The sequence below is a fragment of the Pezoporus flaviventris genome, unplaced genomic scaffold, assembly GCF_033815535.1.
Source record: "Pezoporus flaviventris isolate CSIRO_AGI_PZ_B2104156 unplaced genomic scaffold, CSIRO_AGI_Pfla_v1 ptg000093l, whole genome shotgun sequence".
NCBI lineage: Eukaryota > Metazoa > Chordata > Aves > Psittaciformes > Psittacidae > Pezoporus > Pezoporus flaviventris.
In genome coordinates this window covers 4,258,154-4,271,438 of record NW_026892641.1, presented here as the reverse complement: position 1 = coordinate 4,271,438, position 13,285 = coordinate 4,258,154, and the positions used below count along the sequence as shown (strand labels likewise).

The following is a 13,285-nucleotide window of genomic DNA, read 5'->3' as shown; positions in this document are numbered from 1 at the left end:
CTGGGCTCTCTGCTTCTGCTCTTTTCATGTCAGCCTATGTCACTGAGGCTGTGCAGCATAAAGAAACCCCTTCTTTGGTCCGAGAAGCAGCCCAAAAGCAGTCTCCTATCTCCTGTGGCTCCCCTGCTGCTGCTTCACAAGTTGCCTGTTCCAGGAGCCTGGAATTCATTCTGTGCCCCCATGACGCGTGGTTAATAGCACTGCTACCTGGAGCGGCACTGGGCTCTTTGCTCCAGCGGGAGAATCACCATGGAGACCCTGCTGTGCCTGTGCACCCAGCACACCTCTTGGCCCTGGCATTAATCCTTTTGCAGTGTACCACAAAGTCAGTGTTAGCTTGGAGGAGCGATCAAATCAATAGGAAAACTGCTCCCAGAGGAGGTAAATATTCGCCAGACAAGCAGAAAGGAAAGCAATAATATACCATGTAAGCTACTGCCTTTTATTAGCTCAGCTCCCTTTCCTCCCCTTGTAAAGGATTGCTGCGCTGTTGTATTCATCTTTACTCTGAAGCAAATTGAAGCGGGGACAGTTGTCAGAGTATTATGAAGAACATCTGTTTAATTAGGGCTGCCTTTGCATCCATCGGAGACAGGAATGTAACACCCCTGCTCATCCACTCCTGCTGCCTCACTCCCCCTTCCTGCCCTTCCCCAGCCTTGCTGCGTGCCAGAGGAAGAGCATGGAGTGAATACAGGAGCACCCGAGGCCTTTATTACCTTCCAGTGCTTGGAAGGAATGTCAGTGCTTTCCATTAATGCTGGAGAAGGAGATGGGGCAGGTGGAGGGGGGGTAGAGGTGTTGGGGTGTGGGTTAGTGAGTTCTGCCTTGGGAGCCTCTCTCCCCACCTTCTTCCGCTCAGAAAATCATCTGGAATTCGGGAACAACTATTAATTATCATTAGCAGTTTGCCATTCCAGGCCAGCCTTTCATCTGGGAACCTCAGAGCAGTTTTACACATGCTAATTAATTGAGACTACTCCATGAGGTAGGCGGTTAAACTCGTTTTACAGGGGTGTAGCAAGGCTAAGAGATAGGAAGCAACTCGCTGCTGCTGCCAGTAGAACCCCTGCTTCCCAGCTACAAACTGCCTGTTGCAACCATCCCACAAGTGAGGTTCTCAAGCTCTCCCACATTCCCTGCAATGCCCCAGCTGGATGATGGCATTCCCGCTGACGCTTCCACAAAGCAACACCAGGAGGTGATAAAAATGGTCACCAAAGCTCTGGTCTGGTCCATTTCTTCATCTTCATGAGATGCTTCACAAACCACAGGTTCACTATTAATAAAATACAACGATTTAAGCTGAAACAGGGGAAGTTCAGGTTGGATATAAGGAAGAAGCTCTTCCCTGTGAGGGTGCTGAGGCGCTGGCACAGGGTGCCCAGAGAAGCTGTGGCTGCCCCATCCCTGGCAGTGTTCAAGGCCAGGTTGGACACAGGGGCATGGAACACCCAGCTCTAGTGGAAGGGGTCCCTGCCCATGGCAGTGGGTTGGAACAGGTTGACGTTAACGTCCTTTCCAACCCAAACCACTCTGTGATTCTATGATTCTATGGTCTAACTGCAGTCAGAATCTGAAGGGAGTTACAGTCCCTGCTGGTCTTTCTCAGGGCTGTGATCTAGCAAGGACTTTTGCTGTGACCAACTCAAAACAGCTCTCACAGTTTTATGCCCACCAGTCTCACCTTCTCCATGCGTTCTGCATGTCTGCATCAGTTCACGTTGCAGCATCTCATTGCCCAGGCAGCAGTTCTTCTGCATTTGGGTATCCATTTACCTAGGCAGCCAGCAGTGAATTAATCATTATGTCTACAGTCTCAGCTGGGAGATGTATTGACTCACAGAGTCAGGTCCAGGAGACCAAGAGCTTGTTTGTTACCTGCTGAGATGAAGCTTCATTTGGGGCTGCTCAAGGTGTCACGGGTGCTTTAATGAGCTAACTTCATGAAGCGGGAAGGCTGGAGCTCAGCTCTGCACCACTGCCCAGGAAACACAGTTTGTGCATCTGATTGCTCCCAGTCTGCGTGCAGCTTGGCATGCTGCACATCACAGCACTGCAGGGAAGGGCTTGCAGCAAAGAGCAGTCTCCGGTTCACAGCGGTTGAGAGAGACAGAGCTAACTTCTCCCCTGCAGCCCTTTCTCTTCTCCATGCCCTATCCATCCCATTGTATGGTTTGGAAAATGAGGAATCCCAATTGAGGAGAGCCTTTTCCTCCATTTAGCATAGCCCATTTTCCTCTTAGATTGCTTTCCCTGAGAGCTCTGCCTGTTCTCTCCTATACATGATCCACAGACTGAGGTTATCTGGTGAGTTCATCAGGTTTAGAGCTATGTCAGGGCACTCGAAGTTCAAAGCAGTCCAGCCCTATGTGTGAATCCAAACCCCAGTGAGCAGCCTAAGATGCTGCAGCAAGAGCTGTGTGTAGAAATAGTCAAAATCCCATAAATCCTAGCTCAGTTTACATGTTCTTGGAAGTATGTAGGATTCGGGGATGGTCTAAAGAACCTGGACTCTGAATGTCTGAGGCTTTCCCATCATTAGAAGTATTACCCATCTAATTGGGTATTATCTGAGAATTATCCATAAATACTCATCACAACATGATATTTGCTAAGCAATAATCAGGCTGTGAAAGGAACTCAGATAATACTTTTGTCTAGAAAATGAAAGATCCTGCGTTGATTTCTACAGCACCATGCTGAGGGGTAATAGGGTTTAAAACTGCAGTGAATCACAGTTAGACCAGATCTCAGCACCCTTGAGTGGGAAGAAGCCTAAGGGCAGGATAGAATGAGGCCTCCAAAGAGATTCCGGAGAAAGCTATGTGTATTACAGCTCTTTACAGCAAGTTTGGAACCCAGTCAGTGAAAGACGTGAGCATGACACTGTACTTTCCACATGGCTCGTGTTGACGCATCTCTGATACCAGCTTTGGTGGGCGCAGGAGTTTGTCCTGCTGTACCCAGCTCCTGGGCACTGCACACTCTTAATTGTGCTCTCTTTTACACCCACCCTCTGGCCAAGACCATCAGCTTCAGGAGATACACGTCCTGCCCTGGTCATCTAGTAAGAGAGAGGCTGTGGCGTTTCTATACCATTAGGGTATAACAGAGCTGAGGGAAGAAGGCAAGTCTGTGTTTGAGGGCATCAGCGGTACTTACATGTGTGCAGGAAGTGCAGTGGCTGTGCAGGAGGCTGTGCCATTGACATCTCCAACGGGTTTGGAAATGGGTTTATTCAAGTTCCCCTTTCAGCCTTTTTATTGTCGGTTTTAAAGTCTAATGTGCAGAGAGGACAAAGTAGGGACTTAAACCTGCCTCTGCCTGCTGAACTCTGGTGTTTTATAGTGGGAGTCCTCTGCACAGGAGCCTTTGAAAAGGAGATGGGTTTGTGTGCTCTGACCCAGGAAGGGTCTGTGCTGTGTTTGTTCACTTCCAGAGGTAGACACCTTCCTGTGGAGGACAAGAAAATTAAGGACAATGCCACGCTGTTAACATTAAAAATGGCTTAAAGCTCCTGTGTGCTGAGATGCTTACGAAGCCCAGTCCACATTCAGTGTCCACATCTGCATCCTGCCCGAGCTCTGGACGGGAGTTAAAACATACCTATAGTAGCACCCTTCAGTTGTTAGGTGCTCCTGAGTGTCTGATGTGAAGGGCCTCATGCTGGGAAGCCTGTGGGCAGGGTTATTTCACAGAGCTCTCTAGGTTTGAATGCTGCAGCCCAGCTATCTGCAACGCCTGACTCCTCTCAACTGCACAGAAAGAGAAGACAAAGCGGTTCTCATCCTTTTCATGCTCTTTCTATCTCCTTCTTTGTTTTATCTTCTATGTGTGCATGGCTTCGTTTCTGTTCTGATAAAAGCAAATGCCATTTGACGTGTTATAGCATCATTTATTGTCATTTGGGTTTTAATTCATGAAGAATAACTGAAAAGAAAGAGCTTTCTCCCTGCCTGGCATTCTCCATAGCTATGAGTCTGTAGGTATTTCAGACCCAAGCAGGGCACGGATAGGGCATTTGCTGCTGCTGTTTCTGTGCCTTATTGTTTCTTGCTGGCTGAAGGAAGATGTGGAAAGAAGGATCACCTGATGGCCATAGCAGACAATGAAGTGTCAAGGAGCATAGTCGGTGCTCGTTCTACTTCTGTGCTCCATCGCATGCTTCCTCTGTTTCTTTCTGGCATGCCCCCTCTGATCATCACTCCATCCAACAAGGTCTAGCATCGCTCATCCAACAAGAGCATTCACTGAGCTGGGCTCGCTGACAAGGGGCATGGCTGCTGGTAGCAAGTTTCTATGCTGTAAACATCTTGGAGTAAACTGCTGCCAACAGCATCTTCTCCTTCCCTCGCTCTGTGGGGTCTGTGAGCAGAGCCTGGGTGAAGGAGAGCAGGAGCAGATGTCTGGATCTCACTCTGCACCTCTCCTCCCTGCCCATCTGCCAGCCTGGAGGAAGATTTTTCACCACCAAGTGCAATGGGGATTCGCAATGAACAGCCTCTGCTAAGCCAGGAAAGTGTCCTGCGAGCACCCAGGGCAGCTGATGGATGTGTGTCACTGGTAAGGGCAGGATGCTGGAGAGCTCCAGGGATTTCTTGCTTGGACAGGATGATTCTGAGTGCCTCCAGCCTTGTCTTTAGCAGAGGGGGCACAGCAAGGACCACTGGAGCAGAGCTTTGCCAGTTCCAGGAATGTTAACTTGATGGTCTGTCTGTGTTGAAGGAATGATGGTGGGAATCACAGGCCTGGGTGCCTCACTGCAGTCTCCTAGTATCAGAGGCCAAGAGGAAGAAGTTTTTGGTTTCCTTTCTGAAATGCCCACGTCCTCGCGTATCAGGAGTGAAAATCCCAGTCCTGCTGTCCCGACATGGCATTTACGTACTGTGCAGGGAAGGAAGGAAGTGAAATCCTAACCTATAGAAGCAGGCTTCTAAAGTGCACTTGGAGCAATACAACACAATATCCTTGCAATAAATAAACATCCCCCGTGCTTTGCATAGATGAGGAATGTGGTGACAAACCAGCCACTGAGATAGCCTGAAATCCCCAGTGGAAATGCAGCTCCTAAAATGGGGTCTGGAAACGGAGGGCAGTTTTCCAGCTAGCACATAGCACGGTGATGCCATGGGCATCTGTCAGTCCAGGCTTGTGTTTCCTATGGAAGGATTCTCCCCCTTCGGAAACATTCTGATTGTGATTCCTCTCAGCAGTTCCTCTCTGACCTTTGAGTTTGGAAAGTCCTGAAGTACCAGGATCCTTCAAGCAAGCTATTTGTAGTGATAAAAACTGGCAAGTCGGCATTAGTCCTGTTGTGTGCCACTGTCAGGCTCTGATGGATTGACCCAGATTGTTTCCAGTAGCTGTGACTCCTGAAGCAGGTACCTGTGTAACACCTCAGGGAGTTTATCGGGTTCCTTCCCTCCATTTGGCTCAATCCCGCAGCTCCAGGCTGATGTGGTGTGTTTCTGTGTCTCTGGCAGTGGCCGCTGCTCGTGCTGGCTGTGCTTCAGTGACAGATGACATTTGCCTGCTGTCTGCAGAGTTTATTACCAGCTTTTATCCATGCTTTCTCCTTCAGCAAAAGGACAGCTCTTAGGGGGAGAGACTGGCAACGAGTTCAGGGGTCTTTGATGCCGCGCTGTTGATGGACCAAGATGGACCAAGAGCAGAGCCCATCAGGAGTCACAGGACAGGAAACAGTCCCTTTCCTGGCACCTTTGGCTCTCTCTCAGCCAGCACGTGGCCCAAAGATTCCCCTTCACTGTCTTTCAGTGCTACTCTGCTATTTGTGTACAGCTCCTTTGCCTCCTTGCTACTCTTCCACATCTCCAAACCATCTCCAGGAAGAGCCAACTGCTTGTCTGCTTCTGGGAGTCCCTTGCTTGTGCACTAACTTTGGGCAGCAAGGTTTCGGGCTGACTGATGGAGCAGCGACATTTTGATTCCCTGATTCCATATATCTGCACACGGATGGGAAGGGAGGTGCGGCACAGGAACATAAGCAGCGCTTGGATCGTGAAGGAGTGGGGATGTGGATATACATTATGTTTTATGCATGCAGGCACATATCTTCAGATGCCTCAGCCTGTGCCAGGTGCAGGATAGGGCGCTACAATGATTTTTTACATGTTTGATGCATTTCTGTGCAGTGTCAATGTGGTTTAGTCCTGGTTTAAGCAACCTTCCTTTCCTTCAAGCACCTCCCTGCTTTAAGCTCTGCCTCTCTGTGAACTCTGGAGAGGTAAAGAGGGAGCCAGAGAATGGAGAGAGGCAGCTGGGAGATTATTAATACTGAAAGTACCAGCGAGCATCAGCCCTTTGATCACAGGCGTGTTTGCAGAGGGACCTTTCCACTGCATGAAGACTAGTTGGCATTCAGTGCATGCCACAGCATCTGGTTCTGTCTCTTGTTCTGTGCCCGTCCAGAGAGAGATTGTAAAGTGAGTCGACAGGTAGATAAATAAAGGGAGAAAACTGGGCTGTCCTCAGAGACCAATGGAGGTTTATGGAGATGCAACTGGACGGGAGGTGGGGAGGGATAGGTCACGTTTGCAGCCTGAGTGTGGAGGTGCTGCAATTGCACTGGAGCCTGTGGGCCAAAGGGAGCTGGCTGGGAAGACTGGGAAAGGAGAGGAAGGAGTTGGGATGAGCACAGTGGGGTACCTGGACCTGGGGTCCCCTTTCAGCCTTTGCCACAGTTCATGATCTGATCGTGTCGATGCTGATTGTGGCCTCTGGCCAAGACAGAAACAGAACACAGCACCGGTCTGCTCTGTGCTGCACCTCACCTGGGTACTGACCTGAACCCTCTTCTTGGCAGATGGTTTGAATTGCTTCAAATCAAGAGCAGAGCTGTATGATCACCTGCTCCTCCCAGCCCCAGTTTAATAGCCATTAAATCCGACATTAATGCCGTTCCTGCTGGCTTGGTTTGTGGTTTTGCCACGGGCTTTTTTCCTTTCTTCTTTTTAAACCAGGAATCAGCAATATCCGCCAGGACAGCGCACCCACTTCAGCATCTCCTTACCCCAACTATGCTGTGACTGGTCAAAAAACAACCTGTAGCAGGAGATGGCCCAGTGGAACCTCCATTCCCTGGCTAAGACTCCTGAATACCAATGATAACGTAAATACTGGTACTGCATAGTAATGGCTGCACGGCTCTCTGAGACTGCCTTGCTCAGTGCCATCCCCATTGACAGGCAGTGCCAGGAGATGGCTCTGTATTTCCTAAACAGCATTTGCAGGTTCTTGTCCAGGCTTTGCAAAAGAAGACCCTTAGTCCCTTGCCAGAGTGTTCCTCAGTACGTCTGCTGTGCTGGGCTCCATATTGCAAGCTCCTAAATTCCCTGCTCTTTAAACCACGTTTGGAAATCAGTGAATTTCTATGCTACGAGGGGAAAACCATCTCAGATGTACCCTAAAATGATGGGAGCAGAAAGAAAGGAGGAGGAACAATTCACCCGTCTCAGAAGCTGCTCATTCCCAGGTCTCTCCTATGACACACAGAAGAAAGGTTCTGTGGTTTTACTTCTGAGTCTATCCCCCTTTTATTCACACAAAGTATTTCCTATAGCCTTAAACCTCCCTTCCCTTGTCTGCTCCTCACACGCACCCCCTTTATAGGTTTAAGTTCTGTATCTTTCTCACCATGCAAATACCCATATACAGAAATGCACACACAAGCTGTTTTTATAGCTTTAGCTCCGCGTGTATCTGCCTTGTCATGGAGAAGGTTCCTGCAGCTTTACTTTGCACGTCTATAAATAGTCTCTCACAGGCACACATACATGAAAGCATGTTTCTGGAGCTGTAGTGACACAGAAGCAGGGTTTGCTCCTTTTGAAGGGTAAGAAGTGTGGGAGGGGGTTCCCTGTTTATGCTCCTGGAAGTCACATTACAAGATCTGCGATACCAAACCACAGCTGACCCCTAGCATACGGAAATGCTTTACTGCAGCTGAGATGACTGGATTTAATAGAGGCAAACGTCACGTATGTCACGGTGAATGTAACATTTGTGATATACAAGAGAGCATCCTCGATAAGCAGCTGGCTCCTGCTTCCCTTCCTAGAAAGCTTGTGCCGCCAAAGCAAGAGAAGAATGTATGGTTATAGGATTTGCTCCTCTGCTTTCCAAAACCAGACAATGGAGCTGGAAGCCAAATGGTATCAAAAACAAAGAAAGGCTCATTTTGAATAGCAGATAACTTTGCTATCTGCAGAATTTGCAGACACTTTGCTCTCCTCAGTGCAGTTACCATTAGCCCCAAAGAAACAAAGCAGTGCGCAAACAAGTGCAGGACGTGTTCCAAGGAAACGTGCATCCACAAACAGTGTGAGTGCCTTCTCCGCAGAGCATTGCCCCCTTATGCCAGCACAGGAAAAGGAGCCTTTCCCTGGAGATGCGTTGGAGGGCAGAGAGCTGCTGCTGTGTGCATGGACAGGAATTAGCTTCAATCTCCCTTACCCCAGCAGCAGCTTTAGCATCTTTGCCTGGCAGAGAAGAGGGAGCTGAAGAAGCGGTGATATCCTGACAGCATCTGAAATGTTCCTGGGGCTATCTCTGGTCACACTGTTTATACAGTTCAAGGTCTGAAATGTAACAGCTCCTGTTAGCCCAAGATAAGACACAATGAAACGGTGTCTGTAGCTGGGGAGGGTTATTTCTGTGTATCAAATTATTTCATGCTAGTGGGTTTTCAAATGGACTCTAATTAAATTAAACAGCTCTTTTTTTCCCCCTTATCACCACAGGCACATCGAGATTGTGTTGCAATTATGGGGGAAGATCTGTATTTATAGCGTGGAAAGGATTTGCACAGGAGCCACAGTCCTCTCTCTGCCAGGCATGACATTTCCATTCTGCACTAATGTTGTGGAACCTTGTGGTAAGTAAAACAGGCACAAAGTATTTACCAGTGATGTAAAGACAAAAGGTGTCTTCTCTCATGCTTCAAATCTGATAGCAGATGCTAAAACCCTCTCTGTTTCTAATGTGTTGGTGGTTAGAAGTTGAAAGCCTAATTCACACTTACTGACATGAATGCAGGAGCTGGGGCTTCAAGAGAAATAGCAGCTATCCTTGATTGCACCAGAAGAAATGCAGTACTGGTAATGTTTGCTGTGGAATTCCAATTACACTTTAGCTGTCGTTTGCTATCCTGTATGTTGTATCAGAGCATCTTTCCTGTATCTGTCCTCAGAACATCCCTGTGAAAAGCTGCTGACCTATTTTCCCAGGGGGGACTATTAATAGAGATTGGCAAAAGAAGTTCATAACTTTTCCAATATCAACCCCGCATGGATTCACTGCTGACAAAGGTTACACTGGGAAATTGGCTTTCCCCAGCACGGATACAACGGGATTGGAGGCATTCAGTCTTACCAGAGATGCTCTTTTTGTAACGGGCCTTGACGAGGGAGCTGTAAAACCCGAATTCAGTTTGTAAAACCTGTTGTAAAACGTGAGTTCAGTCTGGGCTCTGCCACAGACATCCTTAGAGTGTTCCTGGACAAAGCAGGTCCTCCTCTGCTTCAGCTTTTCCATGTGTGAAATGCAGAGCTCTGTCTGATTTAGCACCCTCATTAGTGGTCCAGATGTACTGGGATATTCAGGGGGGAAAACTGCATCAGTTCCATCAGTTGTGTGAATTCCAGCAGTGCTTTGCACCCAGCTCTCAGGCACGCAGATGCTGGCCTGGGAAGCTTGCCTCTCACAGGGCTTGTCACTCGGCTTTCTCATTACCATAATCAATGCGATTTACACCCAAAATGATCAATGAATGAGCATCAGGAGCACTGAGAGCTGCGTAACTACTCTTCTGCTCCAGTTCTGCTCACTCCCTTCTCTACATTGTGTCTGGAAGTGGAGCATAATAAAATGAAAGCAAAGATTCCGTTTCCAAGTTGAAGGTGCAGCTTCCTTTAACATTCCCAGGATAGCTCAGCTTATACAGACACTTGGTGTCAGCTTCTGCGGCCCGTGCTGCTCTTGCAGACATATTTTGTAATACATTTCTTTAGCCCATCCAAAAAGAGGACAAGTACAAAGGCAGAACCCGGGTTCTTGGTGCCTTTCTGGTGATAACCGTGCAGGTTAAGGAGAAATGAGAATTAGCCACTGAATCTGTGGCAGCAAACAAACGGCAGTATTCAAACGGGCTCTTTTTTTGCTGTCAGTGTTCTTGTAACACCCTGTGTGGGGGTTCAGCCTTCTGCCAGTGTTCCACAGCTTCCCAGCCACTGCTCAGGGAGAGCAGCATCCACCGGAGCTCTGCAGAGTGCACGGGCCACGCTCTGTGCACACAGAGACCTGATGCATCCCCCCCAGTGCCACGTCTCTGTGTGCACAAATCAGCTCCACTGGCCCCATGCTGTGGAAAAGCTTCCTCCTGCTCCCTGCTCGCATTCAAGGAGCACTGTGCAGAACGAGGCTGCTACAGCTTGTTCATCTAAACACACACGCGCTGCTCGTGCAGTAGGAGGGCAGGCTGTGGCTCTCCGTGAGAGCTCATTGACACCGGAGGGACCATTGCAAAGAGGGACATCAGAAGCAGGCTTTTGCCCAGAACCCTGTCTCTCTGTGATCCCTGGCCTGCACTCACAGGTGGGGCAGCTCTGCCTGGGGGAAGAGGTATCTTTGAAGAAGAAAACGACTGTAGTTTAAAACCACTTCAGGCTTGGCCCACAAAAACACATAGGGATCACTCATGTGCCCTTCATGCAATGATCTGATCTCTGGGAGCCCTTGTTCTTCTAAGTGGCTTGCTTAAAGCCTCATAACAACTGAAATCAGTGCTGGAAGTAGGAGCTGTAACTCGGAGCAGTTTGATAAAACCGGAGATGCTCAGCACTGTGCTCCTGAGGCAGTGTCCCCCTGTGCTTTCTATCTGGATCTGTGGGCAGAGTTGCAAGAGACTGGCTGGGTAAGAAGGTGAAGCACAGGCTCTCCTTTGAACATCTGGAGATGAGGATACTTCCAGATGGCTGAATGAGCTTTCAAATGGAAGATTCACAGTCATGTTTGACTGATTATTTGCATCTTTCAAATGCTGCCTAGATAAGCAGTAAGTAAAAGAACAGTTAAGATTGAGGAGAAAGAGGGAAATGATGCCAGATGTGGAAAGGTCTGTTTAAACTTGACACTCTGTCACACTGGATGTGATTGCCAGCTGTAGGAACAGTGTGCTTGTGCTCAGGGGCCTCAAGGTAGCAGCACTATTGTGTGTCTGAAGCAAGCAGACACCTGAGCACTTGCAGGCAGAGGACTTCTTGAAGAACATCTCTCCTGTCTTCTATGTTCATCACAGAGCCAGTTCTGCCCTCCCTTTTAGCATCACTTGCTGTGCAGCACAGTTATTTCCTAATCTAGCCAAGTCACTGGTGTTGAACCCAGCCTCATCACTATTAGTGTTTTTCAGTGTGATATTCTTTATGGAAGTTGTGCTTCGAAGCCACTCTCAAATTCCTGCTTTTCTTCTGCATATCCAGAAGATAACAGCACCTTTCCAAAGAGCAAACACCCTGAGTCATCCAGATGCAGCAGTTTGCACCCTGTTGTAGTGTGGTCCGTGTAAGTGATTTCTCATGTCAAGTTGTGGCCCCACTGCAGTCAGCAGGAGCATCAACTGGACAAGGATTTCCTCTCTAATGTAGTGAACTTGGTCCAGGGTAGTTAGACACTTGGCCTTTGCTAATGAAGGGGTGGTCCCCGATTCCTGACTCCTCGTTGTAATGAAGCCACTTAGAAACGTGCTGCAGAACCGTTCACTAAAGAGTTTTCCAAGCTTTGGGAAGGAAATCCGCTGAAGATGTCCAAGAGCTGGGGCTGGAGATGTGCCTCACGTGGCCTGGTTTCAGTAATGGATTGTCATTCCAAACACGACACTCCTTATTCCACTCCGTGGAGTCCAATTAACTGTCAGGAATGCACTGTTGAAGGGATGATGGATTATACCACAGGAAACATTAATGAAGCTCATTCCAAGCAGCCCACATGAAGACCACAGCTGATGCAACTGCCTGCGTGGAGAGCCCGTTCCTTTTGGTTTCCAAAGCCTCAAGCAGGGAGAACCTCATCCACCTGTCAATCCCACCCAATTAAGGGCCCATTAGATGCACCCTTTCCTTTCACTGTCATGATCAAGGTGATTTTTGGCTTTGCAAGTAGCTCTGGCTTTACCACAGAAGCAGAGACTGTGGAGAGTGAGCAATGATTATCTACAACTCACTGTATGACTTCATTATTCCTGACCCGACAGTGCTGCCTACTAATAAGGTAGCCAAGGTGAGAGAATAAAGTGCTTGGCAATGCACGCTTCCTAGAAGGTGAGGACCTGCCTCCTGCTATGGAGCTGGGACAGAGGAACACCCAGAGCATGCCACCATGCACATCATCCGGTGGGTGCTGTGCCACACCGTGGCATCCAGCTCTGAAGCTGCCATTCTGATCCGAGCTGTCCTCTCCAGACCATGGCTGGAAGACACCTACCTCCAGTCTGGAAGTTGATGCTGGTGTCTCCTCCCTACCTCTGTGCACAAGTCTTGCAGGATCAGCTTTTCTCTGCCTCTCTTCCTACTGCATCATCAGTAGCAGAATGAGTACAGAGCTGGTAGTGCCCTGCTGTGCTGCCTCACACACACTGGGAAGCTGTTTGTTTCGAGGTCATACTGGAAAGCAGTCTTCCCAGTGGTGAGAGCTCCACAGCCCCAGACAGCCTCCAATGCCTGATCCTCTCAGAAAGGAAGTGCTGGAAAGAGGGCAGAGAGCATCCCTTCAACACTCACCACAACTTGTCTCTCCTGCTGGCCAGGGCTGTGCCATCTGCTGAACGGAGAAGAGCATTTCTCTCCAGCCATGCTCCAGCCTTCGGGTGCCAGTTCAGAGGCACCAGCAGTAAGTGTGACAGCATGCAATTAAGTGGGAGTGGAATGGGTACCAGTGTGAGCCCAGCGGGCAGGGGTCAACATAAGATGCTGGAAGAGTTCTTCTCACCTCATCCTGAGCAGATGGCATCAGATTAGTCCTCTTTTTGTAGCCTTTTAAGTAACGAAGCAGCACCCTGGCTAAAATAGCCCCATCTGGATCATATAATCCTAATCCTCCTCAGTGTTATGGGCACCATGGGCTGATGGTCACTGGCACAGAAATTGCGCAGCTGGAAGTCAACTCTGTTAAGTGCCTTCATTTCCACCCATGTTAAATCCAGAATTAGAAATCCTCCCTTCTGGCTGAAGATCTTTAACCAGAAACCTGAACTAGTGGATACCTCACTGCT

At 48.8% G+C, this 13,285-nt stretch overlaps 2 protein-coding genes across 2 annotated transcripts in view; one reads left to right on the top strand and one right to left on the bottom strand.

Annotated features, from left to right (window-relative positions):
• Positions 1-489: 489 nt before the first annotated feature.
• Positions 490-13,285, bottom strand: part of ACAD8 (acyl-CoA dehydrogenase family member 8) — an 81,859-nt gene continuing 69,063 nt past the window's right edge. The window contains exon 12 of the transcript XR_009747349.1: positions 490-500. The gene's annotated coding sequence lies outside the window, so the exon portion shown is untranslated. The remainder of the gene's footprint in view (positions 501-13,285) is intronic.
• The window catches only part of B3GAT1 (beta-1,3-glucuronyltransferase 1), a 177,308-nt gene continuing 170,651 nt past the window's right edge, over positions 6,629-13,285 (top strand). The window contains exon 1 of the mRNA XM_061476165.1: positions 6,629-6,645. The gene's annotated coding sequence lies outside the window, so the exon portion shown is untranslated. The remainder of the gene's footprint in view (positions 6,646-13,285) is intronic.